The sequence below is a fragment of the Galleria mellonella genome, unplaced genomic scaffold (assembly GCF_026898425.1).
Source record: "Galleria mellonella isolate WM207_F2 unplaced genomic scaffold, CSIRO_AGI_GalMel_v1 utg109, whole genome shotgun sequence".
In the NCBI taxonomy this organism is placed as follows: Eukaryota; Metazoa; Arthropoda; class Insecta; order Lepidoptera; family Pyralidae; genus Galleria; species Galleria mellonella.
In genome coordinates, this window is record NW_026441972.1 from 1205129 (window position 1) to 1220630 (window position 15502).

The following is a 15502-nucleotide window of genomic DNA, read 5'->3' on the forward strand; positions in this document are numbered from 1 at the left end:
CTTTGATGGCTTAACTTATCACTATGAAATTTGGTATACTAACTATATGTACTACATGAGAGGGAGAAGGCTATAGACTACTTTTCATCTCGGTCAATGAAATAATCCCGGTTGAAGACAAAGTTGTTGGTAAAAGCTAGTAAACCATAATTCAAACAGTTTTCATAGCAGAATAACTATTGCTTCACATGTGAGAGATCCAAAATTTGAAAAATATTAATTTTAAAACCTTAATTTATATAGATAGAGCATCGAGTCTCAAAAATGGGTCAACTTTACTTATTTTTTTATTATAGTTTTATATACTTATGCACATAATGTATTTTGACGTATCTATATTTAATTATTTATTAAATCAAATGAGTTTGTACTGATTCAAAAGAAGCAAAAATTATAAAATAATATAATTATAGAAGTTATAAAGGGAACACTCGTAACAATTTATCACGCAAAATTGTATGAAAAAGTTGATCCTCTTTTCTCGAAGCATTTGTATGGAGACACTCTATTTATATAATCTAAGCTTAAAACATACATTACTATAGATAGTTTATTTGGTATTGAATGTAATAATAATAACTCGACAAATTTATTTATGATTCATTGGAAGCGGAAACCCATCAATCAAACTAAGAGCGATAATTTCTTAAATTTATTTCCGAATACATGTTAGATGACAATCGGGCATCTTAGACATATCACAAATTAATTCTTTATTGCACTACAAACATAAAAATGTACAATATTAATTAAATAATTCAAGTGAGATACAGTTGCAAAAATTACAATTTACAATTTTTACAATGTATATTGAAAGAGAAAAAAATCTGCATTATCATCAGTCCCCAAACTAGGCTAGACCTGTATAATGGGGACTAAAAATATCAATGAAGATTAACGAGTACTAACTTACTAACTTAACTCCTACTCTTGTTGGAATTTGGGGAAATCCTTAGTAAGTATCCATGCCTTAGAGATTAATATTCAAAGTTTTAAATTCACCTTAGTAGCTGAGACTGTGGTCGCCGTATAGTTCCGACATAGAATGGGCCCCTTCCTTTCTCGAGGTTATTGTAAGAGGTGACTAAGGGACCTTAATGTTTAAGCGATGAACAGCAGCGTCTCTCTTAAAACATCACCAAAACCTAACTGCGATTGTCAATCTGCTTACCAAGGAAACATCTGGAAAGGTCACCCAACAGGAAGGTCATGTTTAGCAGTGGACACTGAAAAATAGAAAAATGCCAAAATAAAGATATTCGTAAAAGAAACAAAATAGCCAAAATACTTGGAAGGAGGAGCAAGCTGAAATGGCAATAGGTTGGCCATGTAGCTCGAAGAACTGACAAACGATGGGGAAGGAACGGTTCTTGAGTAACAAATCCAAGTACAGGCAAACGCAGAATAGGAGGACCCTCCATTAGATGGAGTGACGACCTCAAATGCATTGCAGATAGTTAGTGGATGCAAATGGCTTGGATGCTTTTCTTATAGCAATCTATTTGAGCGGCTTATGTTTAGCAGTGGCTGATATGATGACGAAGATGATGAAACAGTAAAAGGAAGTTTATCGATGAACGATTCGATTGATAGGTTAATAAAATACAAGACTGAAACAAAGAGTCTGAAAACTGCACCAGTAATAGAGTATGCGAAGTAACTGCTTGTAATCGTATGAACAGACATGTGAAAAAATGAAAGTCATAATTTGAGGTTGTTAAATGAAGCTAATTACGGAGAAAATAGCCGTCTCTTTTGGAAGTGCCAGGTAATGTAGTTGCTTACAATTTTTGAGCTAGTACTGCATTACTAGCTCCAAATGGTCATGAGTAGATAAAAGATAAATTGTCTTTTTTTACAACACAGGGGGCAAAATGGGCATTGATGGTAAATGACTACCGCCGCCCATGATCACCCACAACACCAGCGGCATTGCAGTTTTGCTGCCGGCCTTTTAAAAAGGAATATACTTTTTTTTTTTTGAAGGTTATGTTGTCGTATCGGTTCGGAAATACTGTTGCTGGAAATTGATTCCAAAGAATGGTTGTGCGTGGAAGAAAGTGCCTTGAAAAATGCCCGGTTGAAGACAGCCACTCGTCCAGATAATTGGGATGAAACTTTAGTTTGTGGCGGGTTGTACGGTGGTGTAAATCAGCAGCAGGTATCAATCCGAACAATTCCTCAGAACACTCCCCATGATAAATTCGGTAGAAGATGCACAGTGATGCAACATCTCTGCGCAGTTTCAGTGGATCGAGTCGGACAGTAAGGCGTTGACTATCAATAATTCGAGTCGTTTGTACAAACAAATCGACTTCAATTGTGGCAAGACCAGTTTAGATTTAAAAACTAAAGACCAGTTTAGATTTTGAAAAAAGAAATCTATGTGAACAATCTTTAAGGATATCTTTTCAGATAAAAAATAATTTTCCAAATCGGTTTACAACTGGCGGAGTTATTACGTAACAAACAAAAAAAGACACCCGAATTAACAATCATCTTATTTTTGAAGTCGGTTGAACACAACTGATGGACCGCCTTGGTGGAAAGTGGTAATAATAATCGCCTAAACTAACAATAAGTATGGGTACGATTACCAGGCTATCATGAGTTTGAAGAATTATCAAAATACTACACGTTCCACCTAAAATAGGCACAAGGTTGCCACAATGTTGTTGCAGGCTGGGTCACTTCATTGACCAACAAATTTCTATAACCCGGCAATCTATTGTATGCTAATAGTCTAGTTTACTTTGAATTTTATATATAAATCCAATAGAAACATTAGGCACGAAAATCTATTTTAAAGAATTATTCGTAGGTTGGCTTTTTTGCAAATGTTTTTTGGAGAGCAAAGGTGACTTTAGATTGGTTTTTTTTTTAATGGATGATAATGGAATGGCAACCCCACCCGCGCTATCGGTATACACCGGCGGGGCACCAGTGAAGGATGATAGATGAGGATGAAGTAGGTCAGTTAGCCCATCGTGACGAATTCAACAAGAATTGTTCACGATGGTTTCCAGGGGGAACCACGTGGAGGTCGACCTGATAGGGCATATTGCTAGCAATGGGGCTGTCAAACTCCATTACTAACAATCCCTTTCCCCCCATTTAGATTGGTTTAAATTTTAAACCAAGCGAATCCTTAATTTTAACCTAGTGATCGCAAATACTTTTATACATTGTTTTAATACAATAAAGGGGTGGTTAATTCTTGATGAATTCATCATGATGGGCTAACTGGCCTGTTTTCATTCTCATCTATCACCCTTCACTGGTGCTCCGTCAGCGTATCCCGTTAGCGCAGGCGGGGTTACCATACCATTTTCATCCACAAAAAAAATATAGTAAAGGGGTGGGGGAACTAAAATGACGTTAAAGAGTTAATATTAAAATCTGTTTTTTATTTCAACATTATAATATATATTTATTTATTTATTTATTTATTTATTTAACTCTTTATTGCACCATAAATAAAAATATACAATGACAAGTGAATAATTCAAATGAAATACAGTAACATAAATACAGATTGAAATATACACATAAAGGTACAAAAGGCGGTCTTATCGCTAGGGCAATCTCTTACAGAATATATAGAATAATACAAAACATTTATTGCCAGAAAAACACAATTGTAATAGAAAACACAGAAAATACATATACAAGAAGTGTCCCATATTTGGCAAAAGGAACCGGCTCAGCTGATGCTGTAAATGTCCTAGCCCAATGTGAACTGCTGCACAGCGTTGGTTTACAGTCAGTCCCTCTCTTAACAAAATGCAACAAAAATGCACTGCGATTGCTTCTTACAAGAACTATTTTTTAGATAATATATAATAAATATCATACTAAATATTGTTTCTTTGTCAGATGAATTTACAGTACAGACTTCGTTCGCACTAACAGTATACACTGACGGGTATACTGGTAGATGACAGTATATTGCTAAAAATGGGGTCGCTAGTCCCCAATACTAACAATCACAGCCACGACTGAATTTTTTTATACAACTTAGAATGGCAAACAATCTGACGGCCCACCTGATGGAAAGTGCTAACCGTCACCTATAGACATGAGCAGTACCATGAACATAACAGAGTATACTGTTTCGCACATGATACCCCCCATGCTTTGCCATTCCTGAGGACTCAGGTGTTATTCGTCTGTACCCTGTAAATTCACGCCATATCCCACCCTTCAAACCGAAACACAGTCATGGAAATACAACTACTTTACAGTTGAAACACGAATGGGACAGAGGTACCTAATACTTACACATATATCGTTAATATACCACCTGTTAACTGTCCACTGCTGAACATAAGCCTTCCCCATAAAGGGAATTTTGCCAGTAGAAGCCACAATTGGCTGGCGACTTGGCAACCGTAGTTTTTTTTATGGGTGAAATTGGCATGGCAACCCCGCCCGCTTTAACTGGATACGCCGGCGGAGCGCTAGTGAAGGGTGATAGATGACAATGAAAACAGGCCAGTTAGCCCATCATGATGGATTCATCAGGAATTAACCATAATAGTTTCCAGGGAGAACCGCGAGGAGCTCGACCTGGTTGGGTATATTGCTAGCAATAGGATTCTCAGTCACTGTTACTAACAATCCCTTTCCCCCCTGGCAACCGTAGTTAGGCTATGATAATGTTTTAGGAAGAACGCTACTGTCCAAATTTCCTCAGCCTCTTTTGACACCCGTGCGAAAGGAAGTTCCTTTTATAATAAGCATAATAAAATAATGCACCTTAAGTCGCGAATAGATAGTAGTAACCTATAAATTTAGAAGACATATCAAAACAACTACACGCGATGCTCTAAAAATGAGCTACCGATCTATTCATTAGTGTGTGATAGAGTTATCAACGCATAGGACGCACGCACACACGCGCGCGAAGGGTATGTGACCTAAAATTGTTAACTAAAAGATGCAAACAATCTTTTTAAGTTTTGATACCAGGGCCGTACTTACATTTTTATAAATGTTATTTATATTTTCAACTATTTCTTTTAACTAGACCCCGTTCCGGTTTTGAGTGGGTGTACTAATGAAGAATATGAGACCAAATCTTCCTTTTTCAATAACCGTCTTCTGTCTCACTCGCTGACTTTTTAATGTTGAATTTTTTTAACTTATTTTTTCACTTTTTCGTATGACCACCATTGAAGGATAATAAATAGACCAAAATAAAGGCAGATTGTTTCCAAAAGGAAGTTAGTCCAAATTTTTTTCGATAACTAAAATCATTTTAGGTAATCATTATAAATAAAACTTATTTGAGGACTTATAAAAACCAGGAAATCCGTCAATAGACGTAATAGGTCAATTTATAGATCAAGTAAATCGGGCATGTGTAACGTAATACTAACATAAGACTACAAATTCAAATTAGGAACGTTCATAATGAAGCTTACAAAATTGTTGTAAAGTTGTATTTTTTTTTATACTACTTAAAATGGCACACAATGAGCAGTACCATGGACATAACAGAGTATACTGTTTCGCCCATGATACCTCTCATATGTTGCTATTCCTGAGAACTCAAGTGTTATTCCTCTGTACTCTGTAAAATTCAAGCCATATCCCACCCTTTAAAGCGAAACACAGCCATGCAAACACAACTGTTTCACGGTAGAAACACGAATGAGACAGAGACAATGAAGCAAACTACTTTTGTACAAAGTCTCCCATTTGGTGCAAAAAATGTGTCTATGTTTAAAATCATCGTCATCATCATCATTTCAGCCATTATCCGTCCACTGCTGGACATAGGCCTCCCCCATAGACTGCCGTAAGGAACGGTCTTGAGCCACCTGCATCCACTGACTCCCTGCAATGCATTTGAGATCGTCACTCCATTTAGTCGAGGGTCATCCTACACTGCGTTCATAAACAATTCAATAATTTTCAATACTTTTCATTGGCTATTCAAAAAGAACTCTGTTAGCAAACTGAAATATTAATTAAGAAACTATATTTTTATAATGACTGGCAATTTATATTTTGATTCTTTTCTTTTCATTTAAGAGTTTCCTCTTGTCGGTGCAACCAATTCATGCATCTTCTTCCAGCCAGCTCTATCCCAGGCCATATCCTTGATCTCCCTATACGACATGACATACGTGTTTCCTTTATCTGTCCCATGTAGTTATTCCTCGGTCTTCCTCTTCCTCTTTTTGCCCTCTATTTTTCCTTCTACTATGCTCTTAAAAAAATCGTCATGTCGTATAAGGTGGCCCAGCATTTTGCCTCTTCTATTCTCTATTATTTTAATTAATGTTCTTTTTTCGTTCACTCTTTTCATTCCATTCATTTCATATTTCGTTTGCATAAAAATATTTGTAAATTTTCGATGCAATATACGAAGTGGGTGCAAAACGTTTAATGGAAAGTGTAGGTGCAGCTATTTCTACGATTAACATATAAATTCTCTACCGGAGCAGTTTGTAAAGAAAATCAATCAGAATTAAAATTGTTCGATCATTATTGAAAAATCGAGATAACTCCGACGTTGCCACACTTCACTAACTGTCGATGTGGATCCTAATCTATGACTAGTCGCCTGGCAAAAAGGCACTAAGCTCATTAACCTATGACTCTGTTGCTAAGTACATTTAAATACATAGTCGCCGTTTTACTTAATACCGACCTTTTGGATGTTTGACAGAATAATTACTGTATCATCAGAGGACATATTTTGTCGTGGCAGAGAGAAACTTTATATAAAAATTTCCGAATGTACGTCTATTGCACTCGTATTTTGGCCATGAAGTTTCTATACTCGCAAAACATTTTTCGGTTTAAAGAGATACGGCAGTGATGCAACTAGATTGAAACATGCCAGGTTATTCTAGATAGAAATGGATTGCTAGTTATGGGGTCTAACAGCCTTTGAAATCGCTTCTGACTTGCCATGTCTCTAAACCTTTTTTAAAATTTCAATATAATATCTCAGCTAGATCTTTATTCTAAAAACTAATATGAAATAAATTGCTAATATTTATACTAAATATCAATACTTAAACAATAATATAGAAAATACGTAACTATCGTGATACAATTTCAATTATTGAATAATATTGTAATAAACTCATTAACTATTTCTTAAAATAAAATAAAAAGTTGTCCTCCTTTCTCCTCCCTGCTGTGCCCAACAGGATCCACAATTAGAGTTGTTTTAATATCTACCAACCAGATTATGGAATGCAATAAGAAATAAATAAATAGTTTTTAGTAAAAACTATTTTAAGTTTACTCTATGATGGTGCATAAAATAGTAATTTTGCAAAACTATTAAATTTAATAATTAATTAAATATTAAATTAAGAGATTGTTATAAAGAAAGGGCGTTCCAGTATCGATTTCATTGTTATGCCCTATTAATATACCCAATCTGATCATACGAAACCATTGTGGTTAATTTGACTTCATCCTCACCTATTATCTATCACTCATCACTAGTACCCCGCCAGCGTATGAGCATATCGATAACACAGGCTCGGTTACAATTGTATTTTTATCTCATTAAAAACACCGTCACACTCAAAATTAACAACATAATGAGGCGTTCCATGACGTTTATTCTGTGAGATCCACGGTGCTTTTCATATCTCGAAGGAATAGTCTTTAGAAATAGTCTTTCATCAGATAAGTGTCAGCCTGCGCACCATTTGATGTCGTATGGAAACGATGGAAGCAATAGAAGATTAAAATTTCTCTACATGCCCTTTAATTTTATGTCTAGGTGGAAAACTTTCAGAAAGAGAAACAGTATGAGTATTGTCTTAAATATATGTCGTGTGGTCCCGGCATAGAATGTACCACCCCTTCCTTTACGTGGATGTCACCCAAATACTATATAATATATATGAATATTTGAATTGGCCGTGTGGTCTTGGCATAGATTGAGCCACACCTGCCTTTCCCGTGGCTGTCGTAAGAGGCTACTAGGGCAATATAAAAGCCAATCGATGGACAGTAGTGTCCCGCTTAAAACGTCGTCAAAGCCTAACTGCGGTTATCAACCCGCCTGCCATGGAGATTTTGCTGTAAGTTGCCTGCATTCGTGACAACTTACAGCAAAATCCCCATTACGAGAGCGACCGATGTTCATCAGTTAAAAGCTTATATGATGATGATGATGATTAAATATTTTATTTTTATTTTCGGTTACTATACTGAATTAAACTTAGGTACATATTGTTATTAAAAGAAGTAATATTTTTATAATTAGAATCAAAACAAGAAATCATGGAGATCATGAAATCGAGAATCTAATCGCTCCACTCGATCGCTATTCACAAACAAAATTATGCGCGTCATATGAAAGTAACGAAGAAAGACCTTTCTCTATTTATATGAGATTGACATCGCCCTGGCGCCGGCCCTGTGTCTTTCTATTAGTATCTGGGCTCGACCTATTTAAGGGATTGCAACATAGGGCTGCACACACGCACAAACTCGGTATGTGTGGTCTTGTATCCGCACGGTGCGCGTGTGTGCGTAGATAATGCGCAGACGCAGAAGACGATGTTTTTTCCTGTAATAATTTAAATGTAATCTATTCTAATGTTACATTGATTTTATGTAATTGTACTGTCGTTTATTAATTACGCTTTTATGATAATTAACTTCTGTAATAGTTCAATTAATATTAGGTCACATTACGTCTTTAATGTAAGTTAATTAAGGAGGGAATTAAATATTACAATTAATAATAATTTAATGGGAAATTTGTTTCTTTTAACCGACTTGAAATTAGAGAAAATATGTAATTATACTTTATTTTTTTATTTAATGTGCTATGTCAAGCAGTCAAGAGTCTTCATAACCAGCTCACATATATGAAACTAGTTATGAAAATAGACAAAGCCAGAAAGAAGTATTTTTTTATATACATGAAAATGGAATAGTAACCTTGACTGCGCTATGCGCTACGCTGACCTAATACCAGTGAGGAACAGATGGGAGGGATTGTTAGTAACGGAGAAGTTAGTCCCCATCGCTATCTAAATACTCTATCAGGTCGACCTCCACGTGGTTGCCCCTGGAAACCATCGTGACTAATTTATCGTTGATGTCGTCACGATGGGCTAACTGACCTGCCTTTCATCCTCACCAATCATCTCTCACTGGTGTCCCGCCAGTGTATACCGATAGCGCAGGTGGGTCAACTATTCCATTGTCATCCATTAAAAAAAAATACCAGTGAGGAATCATTAATATGGATAAAAACAGATCAGTTGGCTCATCATGACGAATTCATCAAGAATTAGCCATAATGGTTTCCAGGGGTAACCACGTGGAGGTCGATCTAACAGGGTATATTGTTAGCAATATTCCGGCTTGATACCTATGTTTAACAGTGGACAATTACCAGCTAATACAATAATTCAAAGGTTCAATTATTGGTTCGACCTGGCTCACGAGGTGACCGAAATGTGGGGGGTGACATCCACCGAAATCATTCCAATCGTTATGTCGGTGAACGGTCTTATCCCAACTAGTCTGGAACAACATTTCAGACAGTTGGGATTCCATGGCGGCTCCCTTCCGGGAAAGATACAGAAAACGATGCTCTTAGATACTGCCCGCATTGTACGCCGGTTTCTCTCCCTGGGCCTCCTCCCGTTCCCTCCCGGGCCCTGAACCCCAGCCGACTGTGCTTCTGCCGGCGGTTAGTTTGCCATCTCCTCTCCTTAAGAGGGGAGACGATTTTCTAAAAATTCAACGGTTGCATAGAGGATATCGCTGTTATAAGCTAAGCCCGCCATTATACTTATTCTTCTTTTTAAACTCTGTATCCTATAATTTGAGACTTTACTGTACAATAAAGTGTTACTAATAAACAATCAAACAAAAACAACATTCTTAAAACACAGCAGTGAATTTACAGGGTACAGAGGAATAACACCTGAGTCCTCAGGAATAGCAACGTATGAGGAGTATCATGGGCGAAACAGTACACTATGGGGGGAAGGGATTATTAGTAATGCGGACTACTAGTCCCATTGCTAGCAATATATCCTATCATGTCGACCTCCATGTGTCCCCCTGGAAACCATCGTGCTGAATTCCAGATGTATTCATCACGCTGGGCTAACTGACCTGCTTTTTCATTCTCACCTATCACCCCTCACTGGTGCCCCGCCAGCGTATACCGATAGCGCAGGCGAGGTTACCATTCCATTATCATCCATTAAAAAAAAGTACACTCTATTATGTCCATGGTACTGTTCATGTCTATAGGCGACGGTTACCACTGTCCAGGTGAGCCATCAGCCTGTTAGCCATTCTAAGTTGTATAAAAAAAAACCCCTTGAGACACCTCACATTATTAATTGAATTAATTTAAACTGTTTTAAATAACCAAATCTATTTAAAAATGTAAACAAAGGCTTGCATTTTTGTGACGAATCGTATAAAAGTTACCGGGTCAATGGTACGTAACCTGCGCTGTTTAAATTTAGTTCAATTGAACACCTATTTGATTATAATTAACCTATATATAAATCAAGTTAAGTCGTAATGTAATACAATGTGATTAAGACACTAATGATTAATAATATGTCGTCATCGTCATCATTTAAACCATTATACGTCCACTGCTGGATTCCCCAAGACTGCCATAAAGTACTAATGATTGAACCTGCAATATGTCGTCATCGTCATCATTTCAACCACTATCCGTTCGGTTATACATATAATATATATATATATAATTGCTGACACATAGGCCTCTCCCATAGACTGCCATAAATAACGGTCCTGAGCCACCTTTATATCCACATAAGACTTATTCCTCTTGCAATTTCCTTTACGCATTTCACGTTCCCTTCCATTTTTCCTCAATCCTTTCCTCCAAATCGTAGGTGGGGGAACCACCAACAAATGCATTCTTGCTTAAAACTATAACTAAATCGTTTTTTTAATATGACCGCCCCAAATAATAATTGGAATAAGGGTAGGAAGGTGGTGATGAAAAACTGATATAATTAATTAATTATAACGAATACGTGGTGCCACGGCATAGAATGATGGAAAGTGAGAGTAATCGTAGCGTCCCCTTTTAAAACATTTCCAAAGCATAACATGAGCAGTGTTCAGCAGTGGACATGGACATAACAGAGAATACTGTTTCGCCCATGATACCCCCCATGCGTTGCCATTCCTGAGGACTCAGGTGTTATTCCTCTGTACCCTGTAAATTCACGCTATATCCCATATTTCAAACCGAAACACAGCCAATCAAACACAACTGCTTCACGGTAGAAACACGAATGGGACAGAGGTACCCAAGCAATTGACTTTTGTACTCCTCTGGTATGATGATAATGATGATGATGAACTATTATTAGCGAAACATTTGTATATTAATTATAATTAAGATTGAGTTCCATAAAAAACCTATGTACTTCAATAGTGGCGAAACTAGTGTTTTTTATTTTTATTTAATAACAAAACTGTTGAACCAAATTTGATAAAATTATCAATAGAAACAGTCGTCCGAATGGGCGGTAATAAAAAGATGACTATTCAAAAATGCTTAAATCTAAGTTTACTTGAATATTATATAAGGTATGTAATTTTTTTTCTTTTTTCTTTCAGAGAGCAATCTCTCGATTACGATCGTAACCTTCGTTCCAATAAAGCTCTCCAACTATCTTTCCCCTCTCACCGTACTGGTTACGCTTCAAAGTCTTTTCTCCTACATTCTTCACGACTCTGGAACGCGCTTCCTGACGCCATTAAGAGACTACCGACTAAACCATCTTTCATAAAAAAAAAACGTTCACGCTTACTTTTCTACTTTATCCGACCAGTAAGTGCTTTATATTATTCTCAATTTCGTGTATAATATAGTATATATCATATATGTATATTTGTTATTCATATATATTTATTAGTTTATATATGTAATTTTAGTATGTATGTATATCAATAATTAGTAGTACCGCATTCGAGTATTCTGACACTTCCCTATGGTTGACTGGGAGAGAATGCTTTTAGCATTAAGTACGCCATGTACACATATTTGTACTAATGAATAAATAAGTAAAATAAATCTCTTAAAGATTGCTTTCCTCTTTTCAGATAAAAAAGAATTATCCGAATCAGTTTACAATTGACGGAGTTATAAGGTAATAAAATTATTAAAAAAAAACACAATTACATTGAGCGTTCCTTCTTTCTGAAGTCGGTTAAAAAATTAAAAAAAAAAGTATTCTTTGTGATGAAGTGATCCACTTCTTTTATATTTTTTAAGTGGAGTAAAACCAATTAGTTGGCTGTTAACCGTGACACGGTCCGTAAGTAAATCAAATGTTATATAATAAAGTAAGTTACATAACCGGACGGTTCATTCTCGGCGTGGCGACGCGGCGCCGGTACGAGATCGTCGGTCGTGCAAACCGTAGTACCAACGGATAATTTAACCGTCAAACATTCACCTCAATACCTCAACGGTGCAGTTTGTTTTAATAGAATTTAACAATAAGCGTAGCAATATCTGTATAGAATTTAGTCCAATAATAATGCTGTTTTATGTAATATTTATTTTATTAATGTATTAAATTCTTTTCCTTTTTCATTCCCTTGAGTAATATTTTTTTTGTATTTTTCTAATTGAATTCTCAAATCTTAAAATCATTAAACGAAATGTCTAATGTAAGTAGTATATTCATTTATTTTAACATTTATTATATAAGTAGGTAGGTATTATATGTATTTATAGTGTATGTATTTATGTAATATTTTATTATATATTTTAATATTTTATTTAACTGTATATTTGTTTATGTATTAATAGTTGTAGCACTTCAGCTGCCCGCTAACGTAATGCTTTCTCACTGTACTGGGTTGACTGGAAGAGATCTCTGTCAGAGATAAGTCCACCCTTGCTCACAACATGTATAAATACATTATTTTATATGTAACCTACAAGCGCAATAAAGAATATATATATATATATATATATATATATATATATATATATATATATATATATATATATATATATATATATATATATATATATATATCTTAATCTGTTGCCTTGCTATAAATAAATAAATAACGAATATGTTAAAAAAGTCTATTATCCAAAAAATTATATTAGATAACAGACTTTTAACATATTCGTAAATAGATATCCGACCGATACGGGCGATATCGAAATAGGTAAGGAGTTTTTTTAATGGAATCATCCATTAAAAAAATAAACTGGTAACACCGCCCGCGCTCTCAGTATACACCGACGGGGCACCAGTGAGGGATGATAAGTGAGGATGAAGCAGCTCAGTTGGCCCATCGAATTTGATAATAATTAATCATGATATTTTCCAAGGGTAACCGCGTGGAGGTCGACCTCTGGTATATTGATAGCAATGGAGACTAACCAAACAAGTTAGTTGATCCTTCGAAACCAATTCAACAAGAATTAACCAGGATGATTCCTGGGTCAACTTGGAAGGTTGTATTGCTAGCAATGGGGCTGTTAGATCGCTTTATCTATAAACTCTTTCCCCCTACAACCGAGGGTCACTTTCCATCAGGTGGGCCGTCAGCTTATTTGCCGTCTCGAGTTGCATAAACAAATCCCAGATAATCGACACTCAGTCATTGGCTAGCGTAAAAAATTACACTTTAAATTTGTCGTTACCATCGCCAGAACACGATTTGCGACAGTGCCCCGCGTTATGTAACGTGCTATTTGGTTGGAGTCTACCACTTTGTTTTTCGCTTCGTACTCTAGTTTCCATATCAATAAAAATTAAACGCTAAATGATAAAAAAAAATCTCGACAACGGCTGAGATAATTCAGGATTTTTTCAAACATTCGTTGAAGGAAAGAAATTCCATTTATAAAAGGAATATAAAAGGAATTCTATTCATAAAAGGAAGGCTTTTATGAATAGAAAAATTTGGAAAAAAAAATTACGAAAAAAACGTAGGTATGTAATGCCCCATTTTCATTTTTGTTACACAAATTGTTCCTAGCTTGGATGGACTTTTTTTTTATGGGTGAAAATGGTATGGTGACTCCGCCTGCGCTAACGGGATACGCTGGCGGAGCACCAGTGAAGGGTGATAGATGAGAATGAAAACAGGCCAGTTAGCCCATCATGATGAATTCATCAGGAATTAACCATGATAGTTTCCAGGGGGAACCGCGAGGAGGTCGACCTGGTTGGGTATATTGATAGCAATGGGATTCTCGGTCTCCATTACTAACAATCCCTTTCCCCCAGCTTGGATGGACTACTAACAGTTACACTTTCTCTTTTCGGGTACACTTTCTCCATTCGGGTTCTCAAGGTTGACTGGAAGAAGTCTCTTTGAGGGATAAACCCGCCTATTTACATTTTTGTTATAACCTAATATCTGTACTATAAGTAAATGTACAGAAATATATAAATATATAGGTTTTGTTGTCTAATAGGTTTATCCTGAACGACGCGAGATCTGTGGGGTGAGCCAGTCCTGTTGTTATATATTATTATAATATGTATGTATGTATAATGTAAAATGGTCGTGTGATCCCGGCCTATGTGCCTACGTCTAGGAACCACGTGGGGAATGGTAGCTCGAATTACTAACAATCCTCCTCCCCCCCACCCCCACCTAAAATATTATAGGCCACACCTTCCTTTCCCGTGGGTGTAGTAAGAACTGACTAAAGAAGGGCGATGGATGGGCAGGAGCGTCCCTCTTAAAAAACCTCTAAAACTTGACTGCGGTTGTCAATCCGCCTGCCAAGCGTGACAACTATATACTTATTTTGACAGTGAACGGTTAAAGTCTGATATATATATATATATATATATATATATATATATATATATATATATTATGTAAGGTAATAATGAGTGTTGGACATAAAATGTATATATTTTTGAACTACGTTGCACCGTCAACTACATTATCCGTTGTTCCTGTCTACGGTCCACTGGTAAATAATGCCATATGGTATTAAGTCCGCCATTTATAGTTTCAAGGATTAATAAAGTTTAATAAATAAATAAAAAAAATATCTCTTCATAATAATAATTTAAATTCAATACCACTGCAGGTATTAATCAATCATACAGTCCACCTACGGCCGTACAATAAACGGTTACCATAACTTTATTTATTATTAATCCGATTAGACAAAAGAAATAAGGTAAAATTGCTGTTTGTATTGCAACTAGGCAAATAAAAAATTATATCAAACCTAAATATTTTTCTGCCATAGCCTAGGAAAACGCATAAAAAGAAAATAAGTCAGTCACCTCTTTTTAATCTCAACCAAATAATATGCAGGTAATTTTACCTAAAAAACAAAACAAGAAACACGACAATAGTAAAGATTATACGTTTTTTAAAACTTCGATAGTACATTATTGCGCCATCTACTTTGCAGTAGCAAATGGAGAGTAGCTTCCTATTCGTGTGCTTTGCTGCTCCTCAGTAGATGGCGCAATAAGTCCATAAATACGAAAGTGTGAAA